The sequence below is a fragment of the Pleurodeles waltl genome, chromosome 6 (genome assembly GCF_031143425.1).
Source record: "Pleurodeles waltl isolate 20211129_DDA chromosome 6, aPleWal1.hap1.20221129, whole genome shotgun sequence".
NCBI classification, from domain to species: domain Eukaryota; kingdom Metazoa; phylum Chordata; class Amphibia; order Caudata; family Salamandridae; genus Pleurodeles; species Pleurodeles waltl.
In genome coordinates this window covers 1,084,578,326-1,084,597,170 of record NC_090445.1, presented here as the reverse complement: position 1 = coordinate 1,084,597,170, position 18,845 = coordinate 1,084,578,326, and the positions used below count along the sequence as shown (strand labels likewise).

The following is an 18,845-nucleotide window of genomic DNA, read 5'->3' as shown; positions in this document are numbered from 1 at the left end:
CCATTCCTGAAATTCACTGCGCACACTTCTACCACACAAATCCCCTTTTTGGATCTGAGGATCAGGATTGTTGAAGGGAGACTTGTGACTGACACTTATCACCAGAGTACTGATCTGAACAGTTTGCTTCTATATGTTAGCCACCACCCAAAGGCCCTGCGTGATAATCTCCCCGTTGGCCAATTTTTTAGGTTATGCCGTAATTGCAGTTCGGTACAATATTTTGACAATCAGTCTCCTGAATTGAAACACAAACTATACAATTGCCACTATCCTACTAAGGTTATTAAACCAGCCTACAAGAGGGCTCTTAACAACCATAGGGACGCCCTGCTAGCTCCAGTGGCCAGAGAAACTGAGGCTTGTTTAACCTGTGTATCCACCTATACCCCTCTGTCTAATACTGTTAAAAACTCATCAACAAACGTTGGAGCATTATACAGAGTGGGGGGACACAGATCGAGAGACCACTCTTTGCATTCAAGAGATCTCCTAACATTAAAGACTTAGTTGTACATACACGTCCACGTATACAGCGGGACATGTCGAATCAGGCAACTCTATGGAATTTACCTCCAGTTACTGGTCACTATCCTTGTGGTTCCTGCAATGTTTGCAGTTTGACCAAAGGAGTTGACCAACTAGATTTGAAGTATGTCGGTACCTGGCATCTGAATCGACATACGAACTGCAATACTCAACAATGCATTTACTTGATCACCTGTCCCTGCAACTTGCAGTACGTTTGCATGATGACTAGACCTGTTAAACAGAGAATTAATGAGCACCGTAGCAACTTCAGGTGCTCTCGCATTACCACTAAATTAAGTTCCCACTTCCTGGAAGCACACCATGGGCCCGATGACTTATGGTGGATAGTTATACAGGCACCTAGATATAATGACAACGATTCCAAATATCTATTTCGTATTGAACAACGTTGGATTTACAGACTCAAAACATCCAGTGAGTACCTGAACGATTATATCCCGTGGTGTACCTTATCTTTATAAAATCACATGATTGACCTGTGATGGTTACAATGCCTTTCCACTCTAGTATTGGGAACCTTTGCCAATTTCTCATCCATTTACAATTTAACACACTTTTTGTGCCTATACCCTTTTTTTGACTGTCAGAAACTTTCTACAGTTTTGCCCTGTGTGACTCAATCAGAGGTGTTATGAGTGACATATTTCTCTGTGACATCTATGTTTATCACCTTGTTATTTTAGCATTTTTATGTATTACGTCAGCTACCAGTGACTTTGATCCTGTCTATCTATATTACTACTAATTGGCAGCATCTCTTACCAATTGTGTTAATTTATTTATCACTTGCACTCTCACACTGTACATGTGATTATGGTGCCTGCATGATCTTTTCACTTCCAAGATGGCCGCCGCTACTACCATCGGTAGTCCTTCCTTTATTTTTACAATCCACCCGTGACATCGGCCGACTTCCGGAGTGAACGCTACTGTTCGCGTTTCACTCCGAGTATTTAACAATCTCCTGGACGCTGTGCCAATGTTTGCAGGCACGCGTTCCTTGGGTAGATTTACTGCCGTCTCAGGGAGACATCAAGTAAGTGCTTTTTAAACTTTGTTCTACCTCGACTATCGACCTCAGTCAACACGCATACTTGGTGACTATTTAAAACTTTTTACTGTTGGGTTTTTCCAAAAAAGCTTAGTGTACACTTATTTGACAATGAGACAAAATACAACTGTTCTTAGAACTTTGTGCATTTTGCTACACCAGGCATTTTGAGCTCTTTTGAAGCAGAGTTTGTAATAGAGAATTCCCCTTACGTTTAGGACTATGACTTCCATTGTTGTACTTATTGCTAGACATATATTAACAATTCTTTCGCTGTTAAAGTGTAATTTGTAGAATCTCTGTTTTAGGTTTTTCCATTAATGTTTGTGAAATGTTCGATTCACGCATGTTCACAGTTTACATTCTCACTCTGTTTTGTCATATTTAGTATTCTCCCTCTGACTTGAGGTTCGCGCTTCCCTATGTTGTTGTTTCTCGAGTATGGGATGGTAAGCCTTACGTGTGATACAGTTAATCTCACGGTTCAATTTGGGGTATTCACATTTCTTTCACGTTGTTTTCACTTGGCAGACATTCATTTTTGTCTATGTCTTTAATATTTTTATTTCGTATGCAGGGCGACTTACCTACTACGTGACGGTGACATAATTGTCTTCGGTCTGTAAGTGACTACTTAGCACTTATTTCACGTTGTTTCATATAATTAGGAGAAGTATTTATGCAGGTCCTGATGAAGCGCCAGAGGATCATTATTGTGACCAAATCAGTGCGAAACATGTTGACCATTTATTGTTAGGACTAGGCACACTTCCCTTTTCCTTTCCTTGGAGTGCTGTGGGTCATTACTCCCCGTTTCCACTCCCATTCTTTTTAATATTGGCCTGATCCTTACCCTTATTCATTAAATTATGATGTTCATGGGTCAGAGTCAATTTTAACTATATTCTTTTTCTCTCCTTTTCTCGGTATTTTTCGCAGACTCTATCTCCAATTTTCACATCACTTTTGGTTGAGTGCCACCACTGATGTGTGGTAGGCCCGCCAGACATTGCAGTACCGGTCTGACGAAGGAGCTAGCCCAATGATGATGCTCAGCATCCTAGTGGATGCGTGAGGGCTCTCCTGCCAATACTGATTCCCTTTCTCTCCCTGTATACCTACTTATTGGAACAGTGTACCCATTTTCATTACATTGTCAGTCCTAACCTGTGAAGCATATTGATACCTTTGCTAGAGCCATAACAAGCTAGTCCACCAATTATGGGTGCACTTGGTGACCCTGTCTTATGAGGAGGAATTAAACTGGTGTAAGGCACTTGCAGAAAGTCCAAGTTGCAGAATTGAGGCAGATTGGAAGTGCCTTGAATTAATAGTGTTGCCCGCCCCAGAAAAGTAGAGGTATATCCTGGGCTTCGGGATATCAGGATGTGGTAATATGTAGCCTGAAGATCCAGTGATTTCACAAAATCTCCCACCTGGAACATCAGGAGGACTTCTTGAAGAATAACCACGCCAACAGACTTTTTCAGGAACTAATGGAGCACCTACAGATCTAGAATAAACCTGTAATCTGCCATTTTCTTTCTTACCATAAAGAATCTGGCTTAAAGTTCTGATTTCTTTCCTCTCTGACACTCTCTTTAGAAGGAGAGGAGAACTTCAAGATATAGTGCCCTCAAGTAAAGATGATGTTCCTTCTTGGGTGGGCAGACAGGTGGTTTCTGTATAAACTCTTGTTTGTCCTGAGTTTACAGTCTAACACATCCATTGGTCGTATGTTATGGACTCCTAGGTAGAGGCAAAAAGGGAAATTCTCTCACTGACCTCTTGAAATGGAGTTGACAGGAGAAGCTGCTGTGAGCAGCCAAGCTCTTATGTGGTTGCGCTACAGGCATTCTTGAGTTGAGAGGTGCTCCTCCTTTGCCATACCCGTATCTTTGGTTCCTGTTGGATGTGTATCCCTAGTCATATATGATTCATTGTAGGAGTTATTATGGTAAGATGTAAAACCTCCCCTGTAAGGCTGGGATCTTTGTGAGCCACAAAAAGTGACTGAGTCGAGACAACCATATTGCAGAACACCATGGAATTTTGCTGCATTCATGTCTTTCTTATTGTTATGCAAGGCATCATCCACATGTTTTCCAAATGGGGGTCAGTTTGTCAAATAGCCTTTACAGGATCCTAGCATGGACATTTGGAACGGAAGTTGTAGCCTGAGGCATCCCTACCTTCTCAAAGGCAGTAATGGATACATTCATTGCATCATTAATAATGGGTGCAGATGTTACTGCTTCCTCCTTAACAATTGCCTTAGCAGTCTCCCTTTTGTCTTCAGGGATGAGGTAAATCTGTGGTAAAATCCCATGCCACATCTAGGAATCATAATGGCCCAATATTCCAAAGGCATTTGCAGCTTTAACTGATAATGCCACCATCTAAATAACTTCATGGCCCAAATTATCTATCCCCCAGCTGTCTGTCCAATAGAGCTGACAATGGCATGATTGGGTTGTTTGATCTGCGTTGGACCGCTGACATATTGATAAAGTTGGGCTTCAGATGGCCCATAAGGCAGGCAGGGGCTGAAACTCTGACCCTGTGCTCCTTTTCCAAATGGGTAACTCCAGCTGGAACCATAGTCGGCATCTTGATCAATTTTAGGGTTCCTGACCTAACAAAGTCCAGTATGGGTATGGACCTCATGGCTTTGAATAACTGTTCCTTAAAATCATAAAAGAAGCATTGTTGCTCCACCAAAGCCTTTGAGAAATTGAACTTTTTAGTCGTCCTTTAAGAGCACGAAAATGGGCTGTCTCATCCAGAGGCAATTCTGATTGGATGGATGATTTGTCATCATCCTTGATTATGATTATAATTGTCCCATTCATCATTGCCCCCGTAGTCTCAAAGCTGGAGTTCACTTTCTTATTCCAAATCTGAATGCTTGGAATTGCCTCTCAGGTCCATAGGTGTTGGCGCGACCACTGATTGTGTGACAGATCTGGCAACTCTGTCGACAGGAAGTGAAGGAGGGGAGACGGGGAAGGAGGTGTATTTGTCAGAGTTGGAGATAGAATAGGTATGGCTGGGGCCAAGGGAAAGGTGGGCTTATGTTGCCCAGCAGACTTTTTGAGGACGCAATCTTTCAAAGGTGTCCATTTGCTGCAAAATTGACAAAGCACACCAAGCACTTCCATGACTTCTGGTTCCGGACAATAACAACAAGGTCCATTAGATTGAGGAAGGTTGTCAGCTATGAAGGTCTGTGACTGCTATTCCTAATCCTGGTAGACTTCCTCCTCAACTGAGGCCTGTTCCTCAAAACCAGGGAAGTAATTCATATTCAGCTGTGTAGGACAGTAGGTCACCTCTGGGGCATCCTAGTTGCTGTGATCTGCCACCAGCTCAGATTCCAGAATTTGGATGGTAGGCTCGCAGTCACGTTTATAAGTGAAAAGGTAACTAATGTTGAAAAATAAGACATTAACAGTGTTTTGGATGAGGTCTTCATCACCTGACTCCCAGATGGGGCTGTCACCACCAAGATAGTATGTTCATTCCAGTTGTTGACAGGGTCGCTTTTGATGGTGGAAAGAGCAACAGCCTTTTGGTGATCTTTGATGGTGTTGTCAACAATATTGGTCTAACTGTTGAAGGCGTTACAAAACTCTTAGGGTTAACTTAAGGCAATGGGTAAAATATTTTTGCAGCACTCAAACAGCAATAGAGTAAAAACACAAGAAAAATGTCAAACCAATTAAGAAAGGCAGAGTAGATTTTAACAAATAAAATGACACCAAAACAACAAAAGACCAATAAGCTGAACCAAAGATCTACATTTGTAAAGGTTAAAGTTTAAACCAGAAATAGCACCAAAAGACACATACCACCTTGTTGGGTATTTGGTTGCACTAGACTGGGTCAAAGTCAAAAGTTAAGGCAAGTTTACCTTCTGACTTAAAGCTTTCATGAAAACAAGTCAACAGCGGCACAAGCTGAATCTGAATTGGGGCTTGATTACAGCAGGTTTCTTTTGAGCAGTGTTCCAATGTAGTAGCTGACGAAGACGGAAAAGCTCAGAGCAGATAAAATCCATAGTCCATGCCCAGGAAGCCCTCACTGGCGATTGGCTGCAGCTCTGCGTTGGTCCCGATGACGTTGTCCCGATGCTCTGTACGTTGAAACATAGAAACCTTTCTGGAAGTCAGATCTCCTTCAGTGGGGCAAACCAGCAAGTTGAGGCCACCCATCGATTCAATGGCGAATCGTCAGTTCTCAAGGCAGAAAGTTGGCAAAAAATCCCACTTCAGTTTGAGGACAGGAGAAATACAGTCTAATAGCAGCACATGGTCCAGCACCAAGTGGGGGCACCACTTGGGGGGTTAGAACTCCCTCCAACAGAGGCCAGTGGCAGGTCCAGGGCAGCTGCAGCTGGAACTAGTCAGTTGGGCAGCTGCAGGGATAACAGCCTCTGGTAGCTTGTTGTGTCCATGTAGATCAAACAGGAGGTTAGTTAACTGACCCCGGGAGTCACTTCTGGGGTCCAGCCGCCTGGGAGTGGAGGGCAATTCTTTGTCCACCCCCTAAACCAGTTCTGATCACTTCCATCCCTCCCACTGGGTTTGGTGCCATTCTTACTAAAGAGACAAAAGGGAGGCAGGCCTAGATGTGTGTTACATCTGGCAGAGTGTGGTCTCACAGCCAGTACATATAAAAGGCTTGACCTCTAGACAAATTGGCTATGGCTCTTTACTGTGCTTGCATCTTTCTGCAGGCTCCATTTTGGAAGTCAATGGTTATGCTATTTAAAGGTCAGTCCATTTATGTTTTAATGCTTTTTCTCTGACATGGCCCACTTGGGTGGAATTGCAAGTAGACCAGATTTGGATTACTCCAGGAACATTCCTGATACATTTGTTAATATTGCTGACAATAAGCCTGCTAAAAAGCCAATTTTATTACGCATATGTATATGAATTATACAAGTTGCAAGAGAGTATTAGTGAGTAACATTGTTTGGACAGAAATTCCTTGGCTGATCCACACATCTATTGCACTGGTATTATCCTAATGAATTTGCTATGCCAAGATGGTGCTATATTTCCTGGTTATTCGCTCCATTCCACTGTATATTGCTAAATTTCCCTTTTTTCTATTTTAATTAACTTAGGAACATTATATTGTCCGTTTCCACTGCTGTCACCGATCCCGTGATCAAGGTGAGGTGTTGCCAAAATGCGTAGGGTTGCTTGCTAATTCTCATTTGCACTATTCTCATTTGCACTATTGACATTTGATATATGCGTGCCCTTTTTCCTGAATGCCAAAACAAGTTATTTAATCCTGTATAAATAATGCCACCCACTGGCGAATACTGCCATGTTGTTATCTTGATCTCTCTTTTGTTTCTGTACATTTGCCAAATTTGTGTTTTTAACATGCAACTCAGGTGAGCCGAGTTATGGCATGTGTTGTGTGTATTGCTAACCATGACTGTCAAATTTCAACAGTTTAAGCAAGAACCATAATTCACTTTTCAACTGTTATTTTTCAGTAATTTAATTATTTACTTCATATTCAACCAGTCGTGCACTGTGGGGACTGCGGCACAAGGCCTTTGGCTGCGTACTGAGAGAATTGGCTGCAGGGCCAAGTCCTAGCGCCACACCACTGTGACTACTCAACACCAGCTGTGTACGGCCTGCCATGTACCCTGTTCGCTTCAGTGCTAAAGTTATTAGTGAATAAATCTCTAATTGCCCTCCCATTTTTCTTGCCCCTCTCCAACATCTCCATGGATCTGCTCCAAACTTTGCATAACCAAAAAGAAGCTAAACCCACAAAACGTCTGACAAATTTTGTGCACGTTCATCAGACACTGCCAAATGTATTCTCAGATGAATACTTCTTTCACCCTCTCCCGCCTTGAAATCGCCCCCTATTTTTGAAGGGCTTGCATAAAATTGAGAAAATATTTGGCTCAGCATGCAAAATCTCTGCCGCATTTTGTGCAGATTCACAGATGGTGCCAAAGTTATAATCAAATATCAAAACGTTTTGAGCCTCAATTTTACTACTTTTCCTCATTGGATAGATACAAAACATGAAATACCTGCAGTAGGTGTAATTTGCTAAATGGCTGCCATTTTTCTTGCAGTTGCTAAAGTTATAAGCAATTGAAAATAATACCCCACCCCTTTTAACTTTGCCCCACCCCTTGATAGATTGGCAAAAAACTTGACATACCCCCCACCTTTCAAAGTTGGGGTGCACAAACTTACAAATACTAAAAGAAGGTAAAACATGCTACGTCCATTGCAACTTTATTGCAGCTCCATCAAATGATGCCAAATAGTGTATCAAAAATATTTCGACCCCGCCATTAGCGTTGTCTACGCCATTGGATCTTCATGAAACCTAATATACCTTCCCTGGTATCAATTGCTAACTCCTTGCCACACTTTACGCAGATCAATCAAACAGCACCAAAATTATAAGGAAATAGACATTTTATTGACCGGTCCCTTTATGGACTGGTACAAAACTTCCCAAGCCAACAGAAAATAAAGTTTCCTGGCTTCTGCTTTGTGCCAATTCATCACACAGTGCTGAATATTTTAACAAACACTTTTTTGCCCCACACCTGCTTTTTATCGGGCTCTGTCTTAATAGATTATTATGAACAATTTCAGAAACAGAAGTAGTAATTTCAACATACTGTTTGCCAAACTTTAGGCAATTCTCAAGCGGTATGCCAAATTTTTAAGCAAATTAACAAATGGCTTTTAAACTGATAAGATACACAAAGTGTTAACCCTTTAAAATTAGCACAGCACCTTTTTGCACATGTATATCTGAAAAACTACTGAAGAGATGTAAAGCTAATCAAAAAGCACCCTTTCTAAGTAAAGTGTATTTTTATGCCAAGATTGGTGTAAATCCATTCAGCGGTTCTTGCTATAACTTTAAGCAACATTTTATACGGGAGATAAAATGGGAAATGATAGACTTTTCACCAGGCCCCTTAACTTTTTTTCCAGTGAATGGGTCTTCACGAAACTTGGCATGCTGAAAGTCCGCTGACTAAGTGGTTTTGTGCAAATTGTCTATGGGATCACAAGTTACAAGCAAATCAAAAAACACCTTTTTCAATTGAAGTGCGACTGTATACTGTCTACGCAAAGGTGACTGCCAATGATATATTTGTATACTGCAGCATGATGTCATGTATGGATGTCTGATGGTCTGTTTGATGTGGGTGCCTGCTGGAAGGGTGTTTGTGATAGTCTGTGTGGCTGTCTAATTTTGTGTGAAGGGGTTTGTGTTGGGAAAGAAAGTCCCCTGCATGCCTTGGGAGTGTGCTCTTCTGCCTTATATCTTTTCACCGTTTTGTATAGTTTCCGTGTCTATAGTTCTCCTCCAAGAAACCCAACAATTATGTAAGTTCACAGAAAGGCCCACCCAGTTTCACAAATTGAGGCCACCAAGTGGTGCTCTGTGGTCGAGGTGGGCACCCAAAGTTCACCTCTCTCCTACCAAAGCTTTGAGGGACTGGTGGTGGTGCGAGCATAATTTCTAGTTAAGGGACAGACCTTTTTACCTGTCTTCAGACCTTTCCTGACTAAAAGCTTCCAGTCTCCTCTGACCCTTTCTTTCAACTCTTTGAGTTACGTGTGAAAGGCTATATATTACCAGACTTGGGGGGTCATTTTGACCTCGGCGGTCTTTTTGAAAGACCACCGTGCAGAAGACCGCCAGTGTTGGCGGTTTGCCGCTTGGCCTATTATGACCGTTGGCAGCTCACCGTCCGTTTACGGACGGAGAGCCGCCAACAGCCATACTGGCGGGAGGCGGGGAAGTGGAGGTTGCTCCACCGCCACGCCAACAGAACACCACCCAGCGAATCACGTCCTGTGATTCGCCGTGGCGGTGTTCTGTTGGCGGTGTGGTGTCGGCGGAGCTGCCCCCATGGCTCCCGTCCCCTCCCGGAGGATCGTCGGACCAGGTAAGTCGATCGTCCGTGAGGGGAGGGGGGTGGGGGGGTGTTGTGTGTTGTGTGGGTGCATGGGTGTGTGCGTGTGTGTATGTAGAGGGGGTGTGTGAGTGCGTGTATGCTTGCGTGGGTGTTGAGTGTATGGGAATGAGTACGTGTATGTCTGTGGGTATGTCTGTATGGATGTGTGCGTGTATGTTTGAATGTGGGTGTGCGTGTATGACTGTGTGTGTGGATGTAGACATGTATGTCGGCGTGTGTGAGTGTAAGTGTGTAGGTGGTGCCTGCGTGCGTGTCGTGTGGGTATGGGTGATGTGATGTTGGGGATTGGGGTGGGGAGGGGGGCCCTGCCACCTTTGGGGGGTGGGGGAGGGAGTTGGGGTGTGGGGGAGACCCCTATTAGTGCCAGGAAAAAAATTCCCTGGCACTGATAGTGCTTACCACCATGGATTTCATGGCGATTCAGACCGCTGGAAATCCACGGCGGTAAGCCGGGTCAAAATACCGCCAGCGGTATAGTGACGGCCCCTTGGCTGGAGACCCAGGTCTCCAGCCCAGCGGTCATCTCCGCCCTGGCGGGCGGAACGGAGAACCGGCGGATGACCATGGCGGTAACTGTCATGGTCATAATTCCACCAAGTAAGACCGCCAGCCTGTTGGCGGTCTTACCGCCGGTTCTCCGCCTTCCGCCAGGGTCATAATGACCCCCCTTAGTGTTGGTCAGTTTATTGAACTTTCATAGGCTGAGTAAACCATGCCAGGAGGCCAAGCTATAATCAGCATGTCATGATTTTTTGCAGGGACTGTTGAACTCAACGAGTTATTTTATCAACAACTACAATCAGGTCTCACCTCAAATAAGATTTGTCTTCCAGCTGACTATGCAAAGAAGCCGTCTTCCTCTCCTCCAAGGGAAGTATTCCCTATTCTCATGGATAGTGCAACAAGGGAAGATTTTCTGGAATTCTGGTGGCAAAGCAAGAAGCAAAACACAATCTTAGTGTCCAAAAATTACAATAAAAGTCAAACCATCAACACTTATCAGTTACTCGAAAGGGTTTTAATAGTTGTCTGCACGTATATCAACTCGACAATTATAAATACCAACATATCAGAACAATTAGCTGTGCAGTGATTATATGTTGTTAGTCGAAGATTGTGGAATTAATGTATGTGCAGGTCATTAGTATACGACCTTCTCTACAAATGAAGAGAACCTCATGAAAATTAGTCTAACGATTCTAAACTCCACCATTCATAAAGATAGTATTATTCCTTCAGCAGACATAAAATCCTCAGAAAACTTTGCATGTCTACATTTTATATTTTTGTAATTTCAAATATTGCAATCATTCTATTTTAAGCTACTAATTATGCAGATAACCTCACATAATCCACACACTTCTGAATGAATGTCATCTTAGATTTCTTTTAACATAAGGACCAAAAAGCAGGACTACAGAACACACTATTTAAAGGCAAAATGGAATGGAAAAAAATACCCATACAAAAGAAATAAACATTACTCACCTGTAATCTATTTGAATACATAAACAGTAGAATATCTCTGTGCACATGCGGGATCAGGACACTTGTTAAAGATATTTTTTTCATATAAAACAGCATGTAAATGAAAAAAAACGATGCCTATAGAGGCAACTTTTTTGGTTTTGAAAAAAGTAAACTAGGTTGGCGTTGGCTGCGGGGAATGGAGTGATAGCACCAAACCAACTTTCCCCTTTAACCTCACTCATCCTTATCTGCATACATTGCCAGTGCGCCAGATCCATCCTGATAAAGTTTGTATTGCCACTGATCTAATAATTCTGTGCAGTATCTGCCACCGTCCATTTCAATCAGCAAAAGCCAGAGGAACCAGGCATTGGCGCCGGGGCCTGAGGTTTTGAACGATGACACCAAGACCCAGACAGAAAAATCCTGTGTGAGCCCCTGATGGCACATTGAACACAGTCCTGAGGGGCTTCTCTGTTGGACGACACTGCACCTACCTGCTATTCATACAGTGACTGCTCGTTGGATGCTTGGAACAAAGAGGTAGGAAGCCGGGGAACTAGCAGCCATCCATTTAGGCACAATACTGGGAATACACATGCAAGTGAAATAGCAGTAGTCAGTCTTCTGACTGCAGCACCAGAGGCTTTACTCAGACTTGGGTGGCCCAATTACTGCTGAACCCTTAGGATTGCCCTTAGAGCTATCACAGCTACAAAGCTGAACATTAATCAGTGCCAGTGACTTTCAACAAGGATATCCTAAGTATGTATGTATGTGGTATTTATATAGTATGACCAAGCCAAAGGTAGAAGAGCACTGTGTACAGCTAAGGGTAAGGATGGGATTTGAACGGTAGGTAGCTGGTTTGTCGAGTATTACTGCATCATGATGAAGTGAACCCTGAAATAGTAAGAAGTTATCTCCTTCTGAGCTAGAGCCTGACAACTACTACCATTTAGCGAGTTTGACCTCTGATTGTCTCTGGGAGTGCACTAAGGTGGAAAATCCATTGACAGTCACTTGCCAGCTAAGCGGTTACTTTGCTGACCTAGTTGAAGAAAGAGTTGCCAAACTGCAGTTTCGATTAATGGTTTAGACAGACTCTTAACTCAGAACAACTTCTCCATCTACGAAGACCCAGCACCCTCGACTCTCGAGGGGATACAGTTTTTGTATCCACAAGAGGAGCACGGATGCACCGGATCTGTGGATTCTCTGCTTCACTCACTAGTTGGCACTAAAGAAAGTATTGATTTAATGATTAGCCTTCATTTTGTCACTGGTGTGTTCAACAACCATATCGGCTGATCTCAGATGGTCGGAATGCAAACCACTGCTGCCTGGAACCTCACCTTGTTGCTAAAGTGTAGATGTGATGGCAGGAATGGGAGGGAACACTCAATTACAGAAATATTAATCTCGAAATCTGCAAAGATGGATAACCAATGACACGCTGAGACTCTGTAATCCGATTATCCGCAGGTACCACCATAGAGTTGGAACAAGTTCAGATAGCTCAAGTTCATTTACAGCAGTTTCTTAAGGAAATCAAGTCAGACGTTGGGCCGATCAAATCTGATTCCAGTTGTTTTTCCAAAGTACTTCAGGCAATTTAACTTGTTTGGGGGCCACCGTGAATCAACTTCAGAAGACAGCTGAATAGAGATCCGAGGTACAGGATTACATGTGTGACATTGTCGTGTCACTAAGGAAACAAAATAAAGAGCTACAGCTTAAGCAGGATTTAGAAAACAACTTTTGCCTAAGAGATCTTCCATGCAGCATGGAGAGACAAGACATAAGGAGCCACCTAAGAGAATTACTACACTTTATGAGGGGCAAAACAACATTAAAGATCCAGATTGTTACATTGATATCCAAAACAATGAGACATGGGTGAAAATTATTGCAGAGGCTGCAGTCTTGGAGAAGATAAAAAAGGTAATCACTAGGGTATATAGAGGCAGCCAATACCAGAGCAATCCAGTGCGTGAAAGAAGTAGGTGGTGTGCATGGATTCCCATGGGACACGAGCGAGTCCAGGTCTGACTCCTGGGCCTGGCATGTATTGCAAGATCCCATTGGTGGTATGAAAATAGACATCTGAGGATTTCTTTTGACTCCCCTGTTGGATCATTACATATTGGACACCGGTCATGAAAAGTAGTTTTAAACTTGTGACATGGAATGTCAGGGGTCTTAATAACCACATAAAAAGATACAGCATGCACTCATACCTTAGGCGGCAATCCATAAACCTAGCATTCTTACAGGAAACACATTTGATAGCTATGGAGTTGGACAAGGTGCGAAAAATATGGAGGGGTCACATGTACACATCTACCTATTTATGCTTTGCCAGGGATGTGGCGATTTGGTTGGCCATAGGGATCCCTTTACCCACCGCCGTACTAGAGCTGACGTTACAGGACACTACATAATGCTACATGAACTATTAGATGGATCATAGATATGTCTCTTTAATGTATATGCCCCAAATTCTGATGATGAATGTTTTTTTTTTCCAACAATTATGGAATTAATTACACCATACCAAGACATGCCGCTTTTATGAGACATTGATTACAACAGCACTCTTAATGGGACTTGTTTTCATGCAAAACTAAACATGACGGGAACCTTGTGTGAGATGATGGGTACACTATATATGTATTTGGAGTGACCTCCACCCCACTGTACATGAATACTTGTGCCACTCGTCAACACATTGGATCTCTAGCAGAATAGATCCTATACTGGTAACAAGGGGCATAACACAGAAAAACAGAGATGGCCAGGTATCAATACAGATTTCTTTTAGATCATGCAACACCGGTGATTATCGTGGTGCTCTACCTAGACCCCGGTTTCTTCTGTAGAGACTTTGTGCGCAGGATCTGCATAATCTGATCTTTCATATTGGAAATGGAGGTGGCGATGAAGCCAATGTATTGGCAAATAGACTCAAACATGGTATTGGCTCATTAGTGCTCGAAGACCAGTACAGCTTTATTCTGTGGCGCAGCACATTAAATAAAACTCAGACAGCTCACACATGTCTTGTATACCACCCATAAAATGGAGATAGAGGGTGACTGGATAGCACTGGATATTGAAAAAGCTTTTGATTCTATTAGAAGGTCACATGTGTCCATGGTGATGCATAAGAATGGGTTTGCTTCAATAATTTAGGGGTTGGGTGGAACTGCTATTTACTGAGCCTACGGCTATAGTGAGATGGGGCAGCATCATGTCCAACAGATGGGTAATCAAACATGGCATTCATCAGGAATGTTACATATTAGCCTTAGTGTTCAACCTAGCTCTGGAACCTTTGGCGATTAGGCTTAGGGATGTGCTGCGTGTTAGGGGGATCAAAACTGAGAATGAAACACATATAATATCTATGTGCGCCAATGATACGCTTGTTTAACTTAGATATTCCCATGCTTTGGTATGGATATTGTTGACAGATTTGGAGTGATTTGGGATGGCATCTGTTCTCAGGGGCTACCAGGAACCTGAAAACCTACAAGATGTGGGTCTGCAAGGGAATTGAACAGATTTAGATACTTTGATGATCAGCTCGCCCATACTCTGAATAAACAATATGCTTATAATATGCTTATAATTCTGGAGTCATGCAAGGACCCCGGAATTACATTATCTTCTGAAACAATTTCCCTCTCTCCAGAATAGGTCATATTGTGCTTGTGAAGATGGTGCTCTGTCCCCGCTGCTTATATCATTTACAGAATACACCATGCAAAATTCCTGATCCACAGTTCGGGAAATGAATTAGCTTCTCATTTCTTTGGTTTGGGTGGGCAAAAGAAGAACAGTATGATTATCTGTTCTTAAATTAAAAGGAACAGAAGGTGGGCTAGATTTCCTATATTACTGTCACAACCTGCACTATGTGTACCCTCTGCACCACTGGTACATTTCCCCCTTAAGTCATTACAGACCCTCTGCACTTTCACTGGCTTTCCTCGTCTTTCCCACGGCCTTTGCCACAGTCATGCTGATCCCTTGGTCCATTCCTCACTCCTCATGCATATTGCCACAACCATGTTGAGGCCCCCAGCCCTTCCCCCCACTAACCAGGAGTCTTTCCTGCGGCAATCCATGAATAAAAGCTTCCTCCCTGGTCCTTCCCTGCCTCCAGATTGCACACACAATTAGGCTCAAAATTCTGCCAGATTTGCAAATCTTGCGAGATCCGGCAACCACTTGGATCTCAGTAGTGTAAATACCACATGATCCCTGACTGCCTTTGCTTGACTTCTTACCTACCAGGTTGGAAGCTCTTCAGTCATGGTCATTCAAAGATTTCCTACCTTGGCTCCAACCCGGACCTGTCGCCTGCATAGGTGTTGTCTCCTCAGCACCAATCTGGAGTCCATAACCTGGAAAACAGAGAAAATCTTAGAAACATCTAGAACACTTTTGACCACACACAGGCATCAAAGAATGTCAGTGCACTGAACCTTTAGAAACACATTGTGAACAGTTTGTGGACAATTTAGCAGATACATTTAAGACTAAGAGTGCTGGTGAGTGTCAACCAAATCACTAAGCACAGGGTGTCAAAAACTCAGACATTGTAATACTCTTGTTTTCTTTTCAATGTATTACCACGTAACCCGTATGACTAACTAGGGAAGGACTAATCCAAAGAGAACTTAATGTGCAGCCCTCCATGCTTCAAATAGACATATCAACAGTACTGCCACTTATTATTTATAAGTAAGGTAACTAATGTTACAAATGTAGGTATGTAAGTATGATTAATGTTTAATGTTTGTGCTCCAACAGTGTGTTATGAAGGAGGTCAACAGACAAGAGTCTATAATCTCTAAAGTCATACAGACCACAGAAGACATTGAGGTTTACGCAGATTCTAGCTTATACACCTTTTCTCTTCCAACACAAACCCCACTTCCCCTGAAGATCACCACCCAACACCCGCTAAACATCATGCGTCAGGGGAACTGGTGGACTCTCTTTGCTCCCACAGGCTCCAGGTTTTCAGGTAAGTGGAAACTTGACAATTACTTTGTGACTCAGCTCCAACACATAGCCTTTTGTTGCTTGAATGAGGACAATTGGGAAAAACAGCTACTGAAGGGTTGCTGGTAGGAAGAACCCATTCCCGTTATAATAATGAGGGTCAGAGAGGTGCCCACTCACTTGCCCGTTCATCAAGAAACATACTGCAGACATGTGGTGGACAGAGACTGACAGGGTTCTGAAGCGCTCCCCATTTTCTAGATCCTTGCAGATCTAGTGGTTATAACCCTTCTGCAAAATTAGCAGAGATATGTTTAGTGCTCAGTGGGAAGAGGGAGGATTTCTGATGCTGGGATACCTGCACCTGACAGATTTATTTAATTTGAGGAGGCACAACCCCGGTTTGGGTTAGGCCCTCGACAGTTTCTCAATACAGAAAAATATCCAAAACAGCAAGGGAGATTTAGCCTAGGTTCCTGGCTGCCCCCCAGCTTCCAGGTTACTGGGCCTGGGTTATGCTACAGGGCACTGAAGACTGATAGACAAAGGCCTGATCTTACAGTTCAGTAGATATATGATGCTGATCTGGAGTCACCTCTAACAGCCAATAATGGGACTAAATGCTGGAGCACGAGAAACTAATTTTGAGTAGCACCTGGTTCCGGCTCACAGATTTTAATTACCTCCGCTGCACCTATATAAACTTCTGGATGCGAGGGAAGATAGGGCGGAAGACTTGCATGCAGTTACATCATAGGCCATGCTGTGGGTCACTTCTAAATGCTGCTTCCTTGCTCATCCCATTTTCTCCTTACAGGCATTTCATAATGGAGATAACTCAGAAGGAGAACAAGGTCAGGCCGCAGCATCAGGAATAAAAGGAAGTGAAGGCGGTCTAGTGGCCAAGAAGAGACAACAAGAGGCGGAGTCAAGAAATGATGCACAACACCAGAGAGGGCCAAAGGAGAGGAAATAAGGAATCCTTAGTGGAAGCCATCAAAGAAGTTGAGGGGGCCCTCACCAGCAACCAGAATCCTGAGCTTCTCCTATCAGGAGGAGACCCCGAGCCGCAGAGCAGTACCCAATTCCTGGAGGGCCATCAGCAAGTTGCTTCGCCCAGCCATGTTCTCGGAGACGTGTAGCTCACACAGATGCGTAAACGCTTGTCGTTCCGATTCGGGAAGCAGGAGGGTATTACTGGTACAGCAGGTTGGGGGTTACGATAAGGATCAAAGGGAGTTTCCCACATTTTGATACTAAAGCATTGTCACTCATGAACTTACGAGTGACTTCCTGGGCTTTATTTCTTTAGTTCTTTTGGTTAGGGTCTTAATGGAGTTCACATTTCACTTCAGGTTGGGGATCGTTTTGAGTTCAACATTTTGCCTTCAGAGAGGCAGCCGAAGGAGAGGAAATTAGATCACGGAAGCGGAGGAGGCCCTCGCCAGTAACTAGAACCACAAACTTCTATCAAGAGAAGATTCTGAGCCGGACAGCAGTAACCAATGCCTGGAGGGCAGCTGGCAAGATGCTTTACCCAGCCACGCTCTCGGAGAAGCATGACTCACAAAGGTGTTTAAAAGTTTGTCATTCCGATTTGGGAAACAGGAAGGTATTACTGAGATGGCACGTTGGGGATTACGAAAAGGGTTTAAGGGAGTTCCCCACATATTAATACTAACGCTAAATAACTAACATACGAGTGACTTCCTGAGGTTGATTCCTTTAATTCTTTTGGGTACAGCCTTAATGGAGTTCACATTTCACTTCAGGTCGAGGATCTATTTGAGTCTGACATTTTGTTTTTCTTCATTGCCACAACACCCCATCCCCAGTGCGGGTGTGTGGGACAACCTCCTTTGCACATACTGGGTGATCCTAGGCATTTTTTGCTGGAGGGTCTTTACTAACCCCACCCTAGCCCTTACATATGAAACAGGAGAAAATCCAAGCTCTAACCTGTGTCCTTCCTTCCAAGGATACCTGTTGACCCACAGCTCGGAAGGACTTATTAGAAGGAAGAAAGAAAAGAAGCTTAGAGGCCTTTGGAACACTAAATACTTATATATTTATCCATAAAAAGAATAAACCCTGTAAAGATTATGCATGGTATTCTAGTTGTCATTCATACGCCAAGCGACAAGTGGTGGAGAACGCGGCCATAATGCAAAATGGATGCATTAATCCAGCAATTGGCCCAGGGACAAAGTAAACTAGAATGGGCCTTAGAATGCCAGGTGTCATCAGCCAAAGCTGCTCATGAATTATTTTGTGACTCCATGAAGAGATAGGCAGATCAGATCACCAAAATGGCTGAGAACCATGCACAAAGCACTACAGGGCAAGCCTTTGGCAGACTAGCCACTCGTTTTGGTCCCACTGTGTCACTACAAAAACTCCTTCCTGGGGAGTATGTTGTTTCCTTTCTTTTGAATTTTGACAGATGGCCATTTTATTTAGCTCCTCTCTTGGCTGAAGAGGCACAGGCAGCCTGTCAAACTAGTAATGTCAGAAGTGACACCCCATATGAAGACATCAAAAAAATCATCCTTGACAGACTTAGACAAAGAGGCATATCTGATTTGTTTTCGCAGGGAAAGAGGACTACCGTGTGATACCTCAAAGACTCTGTACTTTAAGATTAGAAGCACTGTTGGGAAGTGGTTAAAGCCCCAAGAGACCAGTCGAGAGTAAATCATGGACACGATCTATTTGGAACAGTACTTAAAGGCCCTACCCCTACAGACACAAAAATGT

General features: G+C 43.3%; 1 long non-coding RNA gene across 2 annotated transcripts; it reads left to right on the top strand.

Annotated features, from left to right (window-relative positions):
- The first annotated feature begins 1,474 nt into the window (after positions 1-1,474).
- LOC138300580 (uncharacterized) lies at positions 1,475-18,191 on the top strand. Of its 2 annotated transcripts, none has more exons than XR_011204962.1 (2): positions 1,475-1,588; positions 15,894-18,191. It is a non-coding gene; the product is annotated as an uncharacterized lncRNA (long non-coding RNA). The 2 variants fall into 2 exon arrangements; XR_011204963.1 differs by lacking the exon at positions 1,475-1,588 and adding an exon at positions 5,687-6,786.
- Positions 18,192-18,845: the final 654 nt, after the last annotated feature.